General features: G+C 42.8%; 2 protein-coding genes across 4 annotated transcripts in view; one reads left to right on the forward strand and one right to left on the reverse strand.

Annotated features, from left to right (window-relative positions):
* LOC129769405 (spidroin-2-like) overlaps positions 1-14,328 on the forward strand; it is a 241,402-nt gene that overhangs the window by 168,003 nt on the left and 59,071 nt on the right. The window contains exon 1 of one of the 3 annotated variants that reach the window (XM_055771669.1): positions 11,064-11,159. The exons of 1 other annotated variant lie outside the window; for it this stretch is intronic. The gene's annotated coding sequence lies outside the window, so the exon portion shown is untranslated. One more of the 3 variants, XM_055771668.1, reaches the window with a different exon arrangement.
* Positions 1-14,328, reverse strand: part of LOC129769404 (uncharacterized) — a 252,079-nt gene that overhangs the window by 115,267 nt on the left and 122,484 nt on the right. The gene's annotated exons all lie outside the window — the stretch shown is intronic.

The following is a 14,328-nucleotide window of genomic DNA, read 5'->3' on the forward strand; positions in this document are numbered from 1 at the left end:
TTGTAAGTCTCACTTCTTGATGTACTGTAACACGTCCAATACAATCTCATTAATGACATCTTTAGAATTAATTTCAGCGGCCATCAAATTTCTACGGAGTCTTGGTATCTTTAGTGAAAGCTGGCTTTCCGAAACTTCGTAGTTGCCAGTTTGTCAAATCGACTTTTTCAGTGTAATAACATGTGTCGAGCTTGAATAGCTTTAAATTTTCGGCTTCTTCTTCAGACGATTTTGACCGTTCTTGTAATTCCCGACAAAAATGTCTAATGCACTATAACATTCTCTCCTCCATCGTTAGTTCGGTTTTGCTAATTTTTTGAGGGATCTCCTTTCAGTAGCAAATTTTTGATCGTTCGATTTTAATAAAACCTTTTGAATGGCCATTTTGAATAGACGGGTATTTTGAAGAGCGCCGTGGTGTGCTAGTTCCAGCTGATTCAAAGTTGGAAGACGTCGATGAAGACGATGTGGACTCCTGGCTAGGACTGACGGCTGGACTTATTGGAATCGCCGGTGGTGATAGCGATGGCGAAGATGCTATATCAGTCGAAGTCGTTGGTGTGCCCCAAATGACCAAGAGAATGCTTACTGGCAAGCTTTTTTGTCTGGCTGACGGCGGTTTACAGGAACCTTGGATAAAGCTGGATGATGTTCGGCTTCTCATCTGGTTAACGTGAGACCGTGCCTGGTACATAAATACAGGCGTTTTAGAGTACAACTGGACCTACACTGGTTCACTACATTTAAAGAATCGCAATTTGGACGGCTTCGTATCAGTAGATAGAGGTGATGGTGATTTTCATGCAGGAAGACGTAGTAATTTGAGGCACGTGCGTATGCTACGACTGAATATTAACTCCGAAGGCGAAAAGCCATTTGCTGACCAGTTTAACGTACTTCGATACACCATCAGAAACATGTCGATTGCTTCTTCAACAGAACTTATCCCAAGGTAAACCTTTTTGATCGCCCTCCACAACGTATCCACGAAAAGTTCCACCTGACCAATTGATTGTGGGTGGAACGGAGTGATAGTCACGTGATTTATATCATTGCTGGTGCAAAACTGGGCAAAATCAGAGCTGATGAATTGGGTGCTATTATCTGACACCAATGTTTCCGGTATCCCTAGACGAACAAATATCTTGCGGAGAATGTGGATGGTCACTGCGCTGGTGATGCAACTTGTCTGAACAACTTCTGGCCATTTTGAATAGGATTCCACAGCGAGCAAATAGTAGTCGCCATTGATGGGATCAACGTGGACCCGTTGCCATGGACGCGTGGACTTAGACCAGGTTACGGGTAGAGCCCGGATGACTACGATGGAGCTCGTCGAGATATTGCTTACGCAGCTAGGATGAAATAATGAGCCTTTTGCCGAATAAAATACAGCCTTGAACCGTGATCGGGGATTCGCGTCGACTGTGAAACGTTAGAGTTCCCGATCGGCGGTGAAGGGTTAACTTTTAAACCAACCGAGTTGGATGTATCGGTAAATCTTCTTGATTACCGGATCCGTGTGGGTGCCTTGTTGCACCGCTCTAAAACTGGTAGGTAACAGCTGACCTGACATCATGTTTAATGGTCACATATGCTATGACATAATCCTCAACAGGCATCACATGATAATTTATTAGCCCCGAATAAACGTCTGCATGGGGAAATTTATCAGTAGCCATGTACTCCATTGTAAAGTCGTACATCAATAGGATTAAAGCCCAGCGTTGGAATCGGTTAGCGGTATATACTGGTATTCCTTTCTTGCTTCCGAATATGCGCAGCAATGGAGCTTGATCCGTTTGAAAGAGGAATTTTCGACCGATGGATGGCGAAGTACTCGCATATTGGGAACAGATTTGACTTAAAAAATTATTACATCGAGGAACGAGCTCACCTCTGAGACGTTGGTTGGAGCAGGCATGCGTGTGATGGCTTCGATCTTAGCTGGATCAAGTCCAGAAGATGTCCGAGATATTTGATGTATTGCCGTCCGAACTAGCACTTCTCGATTCGAACGGTAAGTACGAATTCTTGTAGACACTGGAACAGGACATTGAGATTCGGGTTAATGGTTAGGAGTATGCTAGAAGATTCCTCGACTCCAACCTGCAAGTATGATTTCGACATATCAATCATGCGGAAAATCTTGCAGTGTGAAAGCTTGATGAATATATCCTGCGGCAACGGCAGCGGATATTTATGCGGTTGGAGTGCATTGTTCAGTCCTGTAGGGTAATCGCCGCATATCCGTATGTTGTCGTTGGCTTTGCGAACGACCACGATCGGAGCGGCCCACTCCGAGTAGACGATTGGTTTGATAATCTTCAAATGCTCGAGTCGAGTGCTGAAAACGGATGGGTAGGCGCTTGAGGCGATCAGCATAGGATCTGGAATCGCTGACTTGCCGGCAAAAGACGTTCATCGGCAGTCTGTCCCGCTGAAAAGTTTCCACTAGATCTTGTCCGAGAAAGTGGAGATCCTGTGCCACAACGATGGCCGTACAACTTTTGATACACCGTTGACCTTAACAGGGCAATTGAACTCAGAAAATAGTTGCAGGGGGTCGCCTGATGCTGTTTTGGCGGTCACTGATGATGCGCGGACTGGTGGTTTACCGAGATACTTTCATGTCTCAGTCGGTTTCAACCATAACATTTTGCAAATTCCTATTCATATACGTGCGTCGGAACTTCTTATAACTGTCCGTAATGCCTACACTCCGAGCATCCGTGTATTTTGTATTTACAGTCCCGTGTATAATGTATAATGTCGCAGTGCCAGCACGGACTTGGTGGTTCCTTCTTCCTTTCCCCCGGTGATGATTTTGAGCTTGAGCTATCCTGTTTCGTTCTTATCCGCCTCTGAAACCGTTTCTTCCTGATTACATGTACTTCCCTGCTAGATTCCTCAATCAACGTCGTGACGTAGATTGATAGGACGTTGGCATTCTGCTGATAACTGTTCGAGTGTCACGTCGTTTTTATTCTCGATCTGAGACAAAAGTCGCGTCCGATTTTCTACGTCTGCTTCCGATTTTAATCCGCACACAAAAATGATCCCTTAACTGCTCTTCAGTCAGAGCACCAAGTTCGAACTAGACAAAAAATTTATTTTTACTGCAGGCGTATGTTACAAAATCTTCCGTAGGTTTCTTGAAAACCTGCAGGGAGCGATAACGTTTGCTGAAAATCGACTCAGCAGCCCCGAACAAGCTTCTTGGTTTAATTACCGTAACGGCGAAGGAGAACTCCTGGGAAATTTTCAGAAATATAAAAGTACTATATCACTCGTGCTCGTGTTTAACAACCGCACGTTAGTCGGATCATCTAAACGGGATACATGTTGCGAAAATAAATCCTCATAGCGAAACCACGAGGAAAAAGTGTGTTGCTTTCAACGCCATAGCGGAATTTCTTCACGTTGCTCGCTAGCGAATCGAGGATCACTTCTGTGTTTGTTGGTACTTGAATGTTTTCCTGAAGACTGATGGATGCACGTTGCTGCTCGTGGACTTGCTGCTGATTGTTGAGGAACTGGTTGGTGACTTGTTGCTGTTGTTGAAGCTGCTGTAATATCTGGAGGATGAGCGCGTCTGTCGGCAGCGAGAACGCGAGGTTTTTATTTGAAACGGGAACGGATGGCAACTTTTTTCTGTGCACCTTCTACATTGCGATTCATGCTTTCTTTCATAAAACCGAGTCTAAAAACAAAAAACATGAGAAACATTTCAACAATTTTCAAAAATCCCACTTTAAAAAAAATGATAAAACTTTTTTTGTTTCATTTTTCCTTTTTGGCGCACTGTGTTATGAACTCCATTAGTTGTCCGCTGTAACATATAAAAAATAGAAAAACAAATAAAAAAACACCTTTCATAATAAAATTGAGTTTTAAGTGTTATTTTAGAAAGAAAATTAAAATGATGACACCAAGTCAATTGGACCAACCGTTTATGAGTTTCATTTCCTGAAAATTTCAAGCAATCATTGCTTTGCCCTTCTCAAAAGTAAGGCTAGAGTCAAAATGGCAAACTGATAATGCAAATTATATTTTTTGGTCATAAAGAATGCGTCTGTAAAATTTGAACCAAATTATATACAGAAATAAAATGTATGAAAAATCGTCATTTGCGTCATTCATACTTCGTAAAAAAAATCAGTGTAAGGGGCACGCATCTTATTGAATAAACTGTTTTAGAATAAAATTGAGGCGTATTTGTTGGCCAAAAAATAAACGGTGAACTAATGACATAATATGTTGGGCGTCGTGCACAAATTACGTAACGCTAAAAATGCGATTTTTGGATTAGTTTGGGTACATTTAAAAAAATACTAAAGAGCCTAGATAACTGATTAGGTCACAAAAGTTGTATTAATAGGAAAAAACACATAAAAAGTGAGGTTTATAAAATTTACTAACATAAACTCCCTTATCTATGCATAAATATTTTATTTAACATAATGAAGAATTATATTTAAACAATTTCATTCAAAATTATGGTTTGCTGCACAAAGCGCGTGAAGTCCTCTTTAAAAAATATCCCCGAAAGACGAAATCCTACGTCATGACGTTAAGTCAAAGGCTAAGTCAAAAATAATAACATAGAACAAGAAGAGCGCTATCGCCACAAGTGGAACGATAGCGCGCTCCCCCATGTTCAAATGGTTAAGATGGTTCGTTTCCAGTTGAGATCCCTCATGATTATCAGAAGGTATCGACCGTTTTTTTTACGCGGCAGGTATCAACCGCGTAAAAATTTAATATGCTAATTGATGTGACTTCTCACGAAATGAGTTTGTATTGTATCACTGATTAGTAGTTAAGAAATAAAAAGAGAAACAGATAACATGATAGTACCATTCTATTTTATACTAAAAATTCATTGTTTGTTAGATTTGTAAACGGTTTTTGAAATTTACGCAGTTTATTTTTACGCGGATTTTGGAATTTATGTGGTTTTTTACGCAGATTTTGGGATTTATGCGGTTTTTTTTCCCGGATTTTGGGATTTACGCGGTTTTTGTTTACACGCCACGTATTTCCCGAGTAAAAAGCGACTCCAGTGTACACTGTAGTCAAAGTACATTGCTCCATTGAGGTGCAATTGAAGTTTATTCAGTGGGCAACGTAAATACCTTCATTATAATATACTAGCTGACCCGGCAAAATTCGTCCCGCCCAAAATTTGTTTCTTGTTATCAATACCTTATGGGGGTCTCCGTAGCCACATTGGTTGCGCGTTCGCTTAGTAAGCGATCGATCGTGAGTTAAAAACTCAGGGCCCCCATTGACCATCTTTGCGTTGTTACAGAATAACTACGTCCAAGCAACAATCATCAGCGATGGAGATCGATCCATGGTCGAAATAAGATCGATTCATCCATACAACTGCTCTGCTCTGCAAGACACATCGGGCTGCTGTTATATAAATAACTCAACAATGATCAATCAACTGTCTCCGCTGTCCGGTCTAACTGGATAATGGAAGAACAGAAAGAAAATTCTTTCGCCTAAATGACTACTGTGTTAATGTGTACCATATCCAATGGTATAGAAGGGAATACTCTAACGCCGAATAATGGCAACTATGTTATGTACTAATTATAGATATGATAAACATGTGACATGTACACGATTAAAATTCGGCTCCGTTACAGCTAAAATGCTTCTTCTTCTTCTTCAATGGCACTAACGTTCCTAGAGGAACTTCGCCGTCTCAACGTAGTATTACTTGCGTCATTTTTATTAGTACTTAGTTGAGATTTCTATGCCAAATGACACGCCTTGCAATGCATTCTGAGTGGCAAGCTCTAGAATACGCATGATCACAGTGCAAGTCGGAGGAAATTTCTTTGACGAAAAATTCCCCCGACCAGAACGGGAATCGAACCCGAACACCATCATGTTAGTTATGACGCTAACCACTCGGCCACGGGAGCTAAAATACTTTCTGCAGTCCGTCGTTAATGACAAAAATGAGATGGAGGGTATGCGAAGGATACACCCACAGTGATCATCAAGCCATCCGTTATACCATTGGCCAACGACACTCCGTGGCAGTACGGATAACTAGGACATGCCCACGCAGGTGGAAGACAAAAATCTTTGACAAGGATCTTTTCATCGAAGCACTACGCGTGGAGAGTGGCGCCTTGAACATGAACGCGGATGAACTGACGGAAACGCTAGCTAAAGCATGCGATATAACAATGCCAAGAAAAAGGGAACCCAGGTATAAGCGACCTCCAGTCTACTGGTGGAGTGAGACACTTGGCGTGCTTCGGGCCAACTGCCTCAACGCCAGAAGACGCTTCCAACGGTCAAGCATAGACACCAGAGAAGAGCGGAGAGTAGAATTTAGAGAGGCTAGATCCACTCTTAAACGGGCGATTAAGCGGAGCAAATCTAATTGCTTCAGGAAGTTATGTCGGGACGTGGACGTCAATCCATGGGGCAATGCTTACCGAGTGGTGATGGCGAAGCTCAGGGGCCCAACGATACCTTCCGAAATGTGTCCCGAAAAATTAAAAACTATCGTGGAAGGGTTATTTCCGCAGCACGACCCAACGACCTAGCCACCCATGCCATATGGAGAGGATGAGGATAACATCGAACGCAGAGAGGTGACGAACGACGAGCTAGTTGCAGCTATGAAACGCCTCAAAACGAAGAAAGCGCCTGGCCCAGATGGAATCCCCAACGTAGCTTTAAAAGCGGCAGTCCTAGCATTCCCTGATATGTTCAGGACAGCAATGCAGAAGTGTCTAAACGAATGCTACATTCCGGATCGATGGAAGGTACAAAAGCTAGTACTACTGCCCAAACCAGGAAAGACGCCGGGTGACCCAGCATCGTATAGACCCATATGCCTGTTGGACACTCTGGGGAAACTTTTGGAGAGAATCATCCTCAATAGGCTGACGGAATGCACGGAGGGAGTTCGTGGACTGTCCGATAGTCAATTCGGATTTCGGAAAGGTAGATGCCATTCGCATAGTGGTCGAAAGAGCAAACAGAGCATCCAAACAGAAGCTCAGAGGAAATCGATACTGCGCAGTGATAACGATCGACGTTAAGAACGCGTTCAATAGTGCGAGCTGGGAGGCCATCGCGACTGCGCTCCACACGATGAGAGTCCCTGAATACCTGTGTAGAACACTGAGAAGCTACTTCGAGAACCGTGTGCTGGTGTACGAGACAAACACGGGCCAGGCGCGGATTAAAACTAAGGCTGGAGTTCCGCAGGGCTCTATCCTGGGTCCATCGCTCTGGAACAGCATGTACGATGGCGTACTAAAACTGAATCTGCCCAGAGGTGTGGAGATCATTGGCTTCGCGGATGACATTGTTATTCTCGTGACCGGAGAATCCTTGGAACGGGTCGAAATGCTCGCGACCGAATCGATAGACATGATCGGAAGGTGGATGCAAAGTGTGAAACTGCAGATAGCCCACCACAAGACGGAAATGTTGATTGTCAGCAACCGCAGGGCGGTGCAACGTGCAGAAATCACCATCGGAGAGCACTTGATAACTTCGAAGCGAGATTTGAAATACCTGGGGGTGCAGATCGATGATCGACTGAACTTCAACAGTCACGTCGACTACGCTTGTAAAAAAGCAACGAAGACAATCAATGCACTGACACGAATCATGCCCAACAACTTTGGCCCAAGCAGCAGCAAGAGGCACCTTTTGGCTAGTGTCTCCTCATCGACATTACGATACGGGGGTCCAGCCTGGATCGCGGCGTTAGAAACTCAGCGGAACACGAGGAGGCTGAATACGTACCGGCTCATGGCGATGCGCGTCGCGAGTGCGTACAGAACCATATCAACAGAAGCGGTCTGCGTCATAGCTAGGCTAGTCCCTATCAACATCATCTTGGCGGAAGACAGCGAGTGCTATATGAGGAGGGGAACCAGAGGAATCCGGAAGCTAATGAGGGCAGAGTCGATGGCTAGGTAGCAGCAAGAGTGGAGTGCGGCTCAAAACGGCAGATGGACGCACAGGCTCATACCGACACTAATGGGCTGGGTAAACAGGAAACATGGAGAGGTGAATTTTCACCTAACGCAGTTTCTGTCTGGGCATGGCTGCTTCAGGCAGTATCTGCACCGGTTTGGACATGCAAGATCGCCTCTTTGTCCGGAGTGTGGAGATGTGGAGGAAACACCGGAACACGTCGTATTTGTATGTCCAAGATTCACCACAAGGCGCGAGGGGCTGCCTACCCTTCATGCTGGGAACATCGTAGAGGAAATGTGTCGTGACGAGGGCACCTGGAACGCAGTGAACAGTGCAATCGTCCACATCATGTCCGAGCTACAGCGGAAGTGGAGGGCCGACCAGCGTGCGGATAACGCCTGACTATAAAAGATGGACCACAGTGAGATCTAAAGCACCTGAGTACCCCACGAGAGCGGCCGTGACGGAGTGCGCGTTATGTTGGAGGGCACTACCTAATCGGCGCTCCGCTGGGAAGAGAAATCCTGCGAGGGTGACTGTGACGGGGCGCGCGTTACGTTGGAGGGCGCTTCCTAATCGGTTCACGTCTCGACAGGTGAGAAATCCCGCGAGGGTGGCTGTGACGGGTTGCACGTCAAGTTGGAGGGCAATTCCTAATCGGTACACGTCTCGACGGGTAAGCGGAATCTGGCAAGAAGGATTGACAAATTGCTGGCAATGCCTCATGGTGGATTGTAAAGAAGAATACTGCGAGGACTTCGACGAAGCGAGCGCCTAGGAAGGCGTCACCAAATCGGTGTGTGCCTCACGAGAGTTGCTGTGACGGAGTGCGCGTCATGTTGGAGGGCACTACCTAATCGGCGCTCCGTTGGGAAGAGAAATCCTGCGAAGGTGACTGTGACGGGGCGCGCGTTAAGTTGGAGGGCGCTTTCTAATCGGTGCACGTCTCGACGGGTAAATGGATGCCTGCAAAATGGTCATGAGCGCAGTGGAGAGCAACGAATGGTGAATAAGAATATAGAGAAAAAGGGAAGGATCAACGCTAGCTTGCGTTGAAAACTCGTGAAGTGCATGAGCACAGCCGCCCCCTGAAGTAGTCGCCTAGATGTGGTCCCGGGGGGAATGCGGCTACGAGTAGAGGGCTTGGTTTTTGTGGGTGCGATCCCCACTTGACGTCTGGGTTATCCCTTCCCAGATAAGGCTGGAAGAGCGTTCCTCACCTCTATAAAAAAAAAAAAAAAAACGGGAGCTAAAATGCTTATTGAGCCTAAATAAAAAAAAAGACCAATACCTTCAAACATTCACGTTTTCTTACTAAGCGCAAGTTCATGAGTCCAATCGCAGAACTGTTCATTGATTGATCTTCTAATCACCCCGTTAAATTTACCTTTACTAACAAAATCCTAGTACTTCTACCAAAACTCATCATTATAATATCAGATTATTTTCAGACACAATTCTCGTTCAAGATTTTTCAACCACTTGCAAATAACATGTTTCTCCGTTACATGGAATAAATGTTTAATACAGAAAATATGATAGAATAAAGACAGACCCCTCCCCCCTTCTCTCCTTAGAGAGAGGAGAGGATTGTCTATTCACCATAGAAACGTTTCGTGCCCCCTAAAATCTTCACATGCCAAATTTGGCTCCATTTGCTTGATTAGTTTTCGAGTTATGCAGTAATTTGTTTTTCGTTTGTATGGCAGACCACCCTAAGAGAGGGGGGAGAAGTGTCGAACCACCATAGAAACATTTATTGTATCCTAAACCCTCCACATGCCAAATTTTATTCCTTTTGCTTGATTAGTTCTCGAGTTATGCAGAAATTTTTGTTTCATTTGTATGGGAAACTCCCTAGAGAGGGGGAAGGAGTGTCGAGCCACCTTAGAAATGTTTCTTCCCTATAAAACCTTCACATGCCAAATTTAGTTCCGTTTGCTTGATTAGTTCTTGAATTATGCGGAAATGTATGCTTCATGTGTATGGCAGCTCACCTCCCCCCATCAGAGAGACGGGAGGAGTGTCTATTCGTCATAGAAACGTTTTGTGTCCCCTAAAACTTTCGCATGCCGAACTTGGTATTTTCTTGATTAGTTTTCGAGTCATGCAAAAATTTGTGTTTCATTTGTATGGCAGCTCCCCCTTAGAGAGGGTGTGGAGTGTCTAACCACCGTGAAAACATTTATTGCGCCCTAAAACCTCCATATACCGAATTTGGTTTCGTTTGCTTGATTAATTCTCGAGTAATGTAGAAATTTGTGTTTCATTTGTATGACAGCCCCCCTAAGAGAGGGGGGAGGAGTATCTAACCACCATAGAATCGTTTATTGCAGACTAAAACCTCCATATGCCTAATTTGGTTTCAATTGCGTGATTAACTCGCGAGTAACGTAGAAATTTGTGTTTTATTTGTAATGTCCCCCCCGTAGAGAGGGGGAGGAGTATCTAACCACCATAGAATCATTTATTGCACCCTAAAACCTCCACATGCCTAATTTCGTTTAATTTGCTTGATTAATTCTCGAGTAATGTAGAAATTTGTGTTTCATTTGTATGGCAGCCACTATTCTTAGCATATATTACACAAGAAAGTAAGATAAAGTTTTCTGGAGTCCGAATTAGTCTGAGTGAATTCAGGTGTTTCAGTTTATTTGTTCAATTCAACAATCAATAGCAAAATATAGTTCAAAAAACCGTAAAATAGGATTTCGTAGTTGAATACCCCTATGTCACATTAAGTAACGCAACCTCGACCCCCTCCTCCCGACACGTTACGTAATTTGTGCACAACGCCTTGGGAATTCGATGTTCCTTAGCAAAATTAATGTCACAAAATTTACAGCCAGTCCTGTTTATTTTAGTAGAAATTTCATGAAATACACACACGGCGACTTTGAAACCACTATCGAAAGCAGCATAAAATTAAAGTCACCGACGCAAATATTCTCTGCATTCCGAGCGCGATAGGTGAATTAATCGTCCAGTTTATATTGCAATCGTGCCCCATTCAATGTCTTGAAGGTAAAGATTTTTTCCCCGCCTTGCAGTTGACAAGTTTTAGTCGCAGAAGTTTTTCTGTCGCAGTTGCAAAAGTTTTGGTTGGGAACGAACGCACAATGCGCCAAACGGAAACCTCCGCAGCATCGCTCTTACATCTGCGAATACTACACGCGTTTCTGCACGAGGTACGAGGTCAACCAGCTAAGCCATCAAAGCAAGAACGAAAAATATATATTACAGTGTTCGGATTGCGAAGTAGCGAGAAACACAACTTTGGCCGTATTTTAAAAATCTTATTAGATTCAATTTTGTTTAGTATAAGAAGTTGATATATAATAATAATTTGTTTAGTCTGAACGCGGCAAACGTCGGATGCACAAGTGATATTATGTGAGTTTGAGTTTTGAGTTTTTTTTTTTACATTTCTTCTCATATGATTTGAAGCAACCGTTTACGAAGATAGCAGAGACAAAGTTTAACGAAATTTTATTCGCCGAGAATTCCCGGAATAAGTGAATCTTGTGATGTGAAGCTGAGAAACGAAAATATGGGTGTGATTATAATGCAGTGTGGCTTCATTTGGTTTGGCTCGATCGCGGATTTACATTTTTTTTTGTTTTCACTTAGCATTTTCATCTTTTGTACATATTAAGTGTCCATCGTGATATGATTGCATGTTCGTTGTGAACTTTACGGATAAGGACGAGTTCGAAATTCCAACATCCAAACGAAATTGCTTCACCAGTTATCAGAAGTTTTCGAAGTATTTGTCGGAATAACAATGCGCTGTGCGAAAATCGGTTCTATTCGAGTGTATGTCCGCAGATTTGCAAAAGTTCTTTTGTAGATGCAAACTGTTCAACAACGAAAATACTACCAAGAGGGAAAAAGAACGAAGATAGTGGCGAAACTTGGTCGTTCAAATAAAGTTTGGCCTGATTGAGGATGTGGCTCCCGTGACCAAGTGGTTCACGGCATCATTGATAATCACACGAATCGTGAAGGTTGAGTGATTTTTCCAATTGGGAATTTTCATCGCTTCTATCGATGCAGACACAGTTAGTGATTCAGGAATACCAACCAAGTATCAATATCGGTTTGAGAAGGCGATAGCGTAGTGCAGTTTTACGAGAAAAAAAATATGTTTGTGTTCTATTAGTTAAAGTGTGTACAGATAGTTTGTAGAGTGCTTGCAGATATGCTTTGGATTTTCGTCATTGATTAATATTTAACCATCAGCAACGAGGAATATTCTATAACGATGAATGCATCTTTATCTTGCTTGGCAAATTATGTACAACAGTGAATTTTCAGCATGAGATTCGTGGAAAGTATTTGTTGTGGAAAGTCAATAATGCAGTTTTCGCACAAGTTTCTTATTCATGTACAGGGAAGGAGTAGCAAAATAATGCGATCGTTTCATTCTTTCCAGTTCGTTTAACAGCACGAACATAGCCGGTATTGACATACCAATAGAACGTAAATTAAATCTTCTCCTTGACATGCAGGAAAAACGACATTCTAATAAGGCGCATTACGGAAAGCAAGAATTAATGAAAAACATGCACAATCGTCAGTAAAATGATTGTTGGCTTGTGCATTACATCACAAGCTCGGATTTACAAAAAAGCTATTAAATTGGTTTAAATCATACCTCAAAGAACGGAAACTTCGCGTTGCCATCGGTGATAACAGCTTCGAGGGTTTTTCTGCAGCTTCCGGTATCTATCAAGGGAGCCACCTCGGATCTCTGATACTTTTAATCCTCTTCAACGACATTGACATTAGAAGGACCTCGTGTTTCATTTGGGGAAGATTTTTAAATTGTTGCCGTATCACTTCCGTAGCCGACTGCCGGGTTTTTCAACGATAGCTGGATATTGTAGCCGAATGGTGCGCCACGAGCTGTATGATCTTAAATCCATTGAAATGCTGGACTTCCTTCTCTAGGAAAGAAGAGCCGATAAAGAATACGTAGTCTCTGGCGTCCTTATTCCACGAATTTTGGAGGTCACAGATCTTCGAGTGATATTATATTCAAAACTGTCGTTCAGAGAACATGTGTCGTACGTTGTAGATGAAGCGTTTAGAAACTTGGGATTTGATATGGTGATTTCAAAAACCTTTACGGACGTATAGTGCCTCAAGTCTCCGTATTGCGTTCTTGTTCGGCCAATTCTTGAATACTGCATTTCATCTGCAGTATTATATACTATTTCTATTAATTTATTGCTTTAAGTTACCTCAACTCGAATCCCAGTGATAGTTAACAATCCAGGGGCGAACTGTAGAACAACGAAAAAGGATTTGAAACCTGGATCAAGAATAGATGCTTAACTCCCACTACCGAAAAATTACATCCGGTTGCCCATCATCGGCATTCGCGTTTGATTTGATTAATAGTTTAACATCATTAATATTTTCTAGTAAAACTCAAGGAGTGCCGGTCTAACCTCATGTTCTCCTATCTTTATTTTCCTTCTGCGATCGAGACTTCAATGATTGTCATTTGAGTGAGAAACGAATGTTTTGATTTATATGAGTGTTCAATTAACATTGAACCACAGAGACATTTATGCGCTCAAGTGAAAATTTTCAATCACCATCTAATGTGATTCCGAGATACAAATGGGAGAATACAAATTTCTCTGAGAATTCTCGTTGACGGCATAATAGATTCGTCTTCCAATTGAGGGGCTCAGAAGGATAGGGGTTTAGGGGAACCGCGAGTAATACGGACCGTTGGGGTAATATGGAAAGGTGGTTGATTTGTATACAGCCAGTTTCTTTTTACGCGGTTTTTTTGCGCGGTTTTTTTACGAGGTTTTTTTACGCGAATTTTCCAATTAACGCGGTTTTTCTTAACGCGGATTTTCGAATTAACGCGGTTTTTTTACGCGGATTTTCCAATTAACGCGGTTTTTTTACGAGGTACGTATCCCCCGCGTAAAAAAAACCTGGGTGTACTTACAATTCGAATTTCAGATTTCTGTTGATTAGAACACCTTCTACATGTTATTCTTTAATATTTAAGCCACCCTATGGCAATGAATACTGATCAAAAGTGGAAAAGGCAAAACAAAAAAAATTGGAATAATTGGACTGGTGGGATGAAACGGACAGTTGCCAGTGAGAGTGAGATGGACTGTGAAAAGTCTGTTTAATATGTTCCCATGGAATGACCTGCGTCTATAAATGGAAATCAAATCACCGAATGCGGAATGTTTAGAAGCTGACTGGAACCAAAAGCAAAATAGTTGAGGGTCTGTTCATTTATACTGCTGAAAAGAACGATATCACTTCTAGGTGGAATCATTTAATCGGACATTCGGACATTATTCATCTCACGAGTGA

The sequence above is a fragment of the Toxorhynchites rutilus genome, chromosome 2 (genome assembly GCF_029784135.1).
Source record: "Toxorhynchites rutilus septentrionalis strain SRP chromosome 2, ASM2978413v1, whole genome shotgun sequence".
NCBI classification, from domain to species: Eukaryota; Metazoa; Arthropoda; class Insecta; order Diptera; family Culicidae; genus Toxorhynchites; species Toxorhynchites rutilus.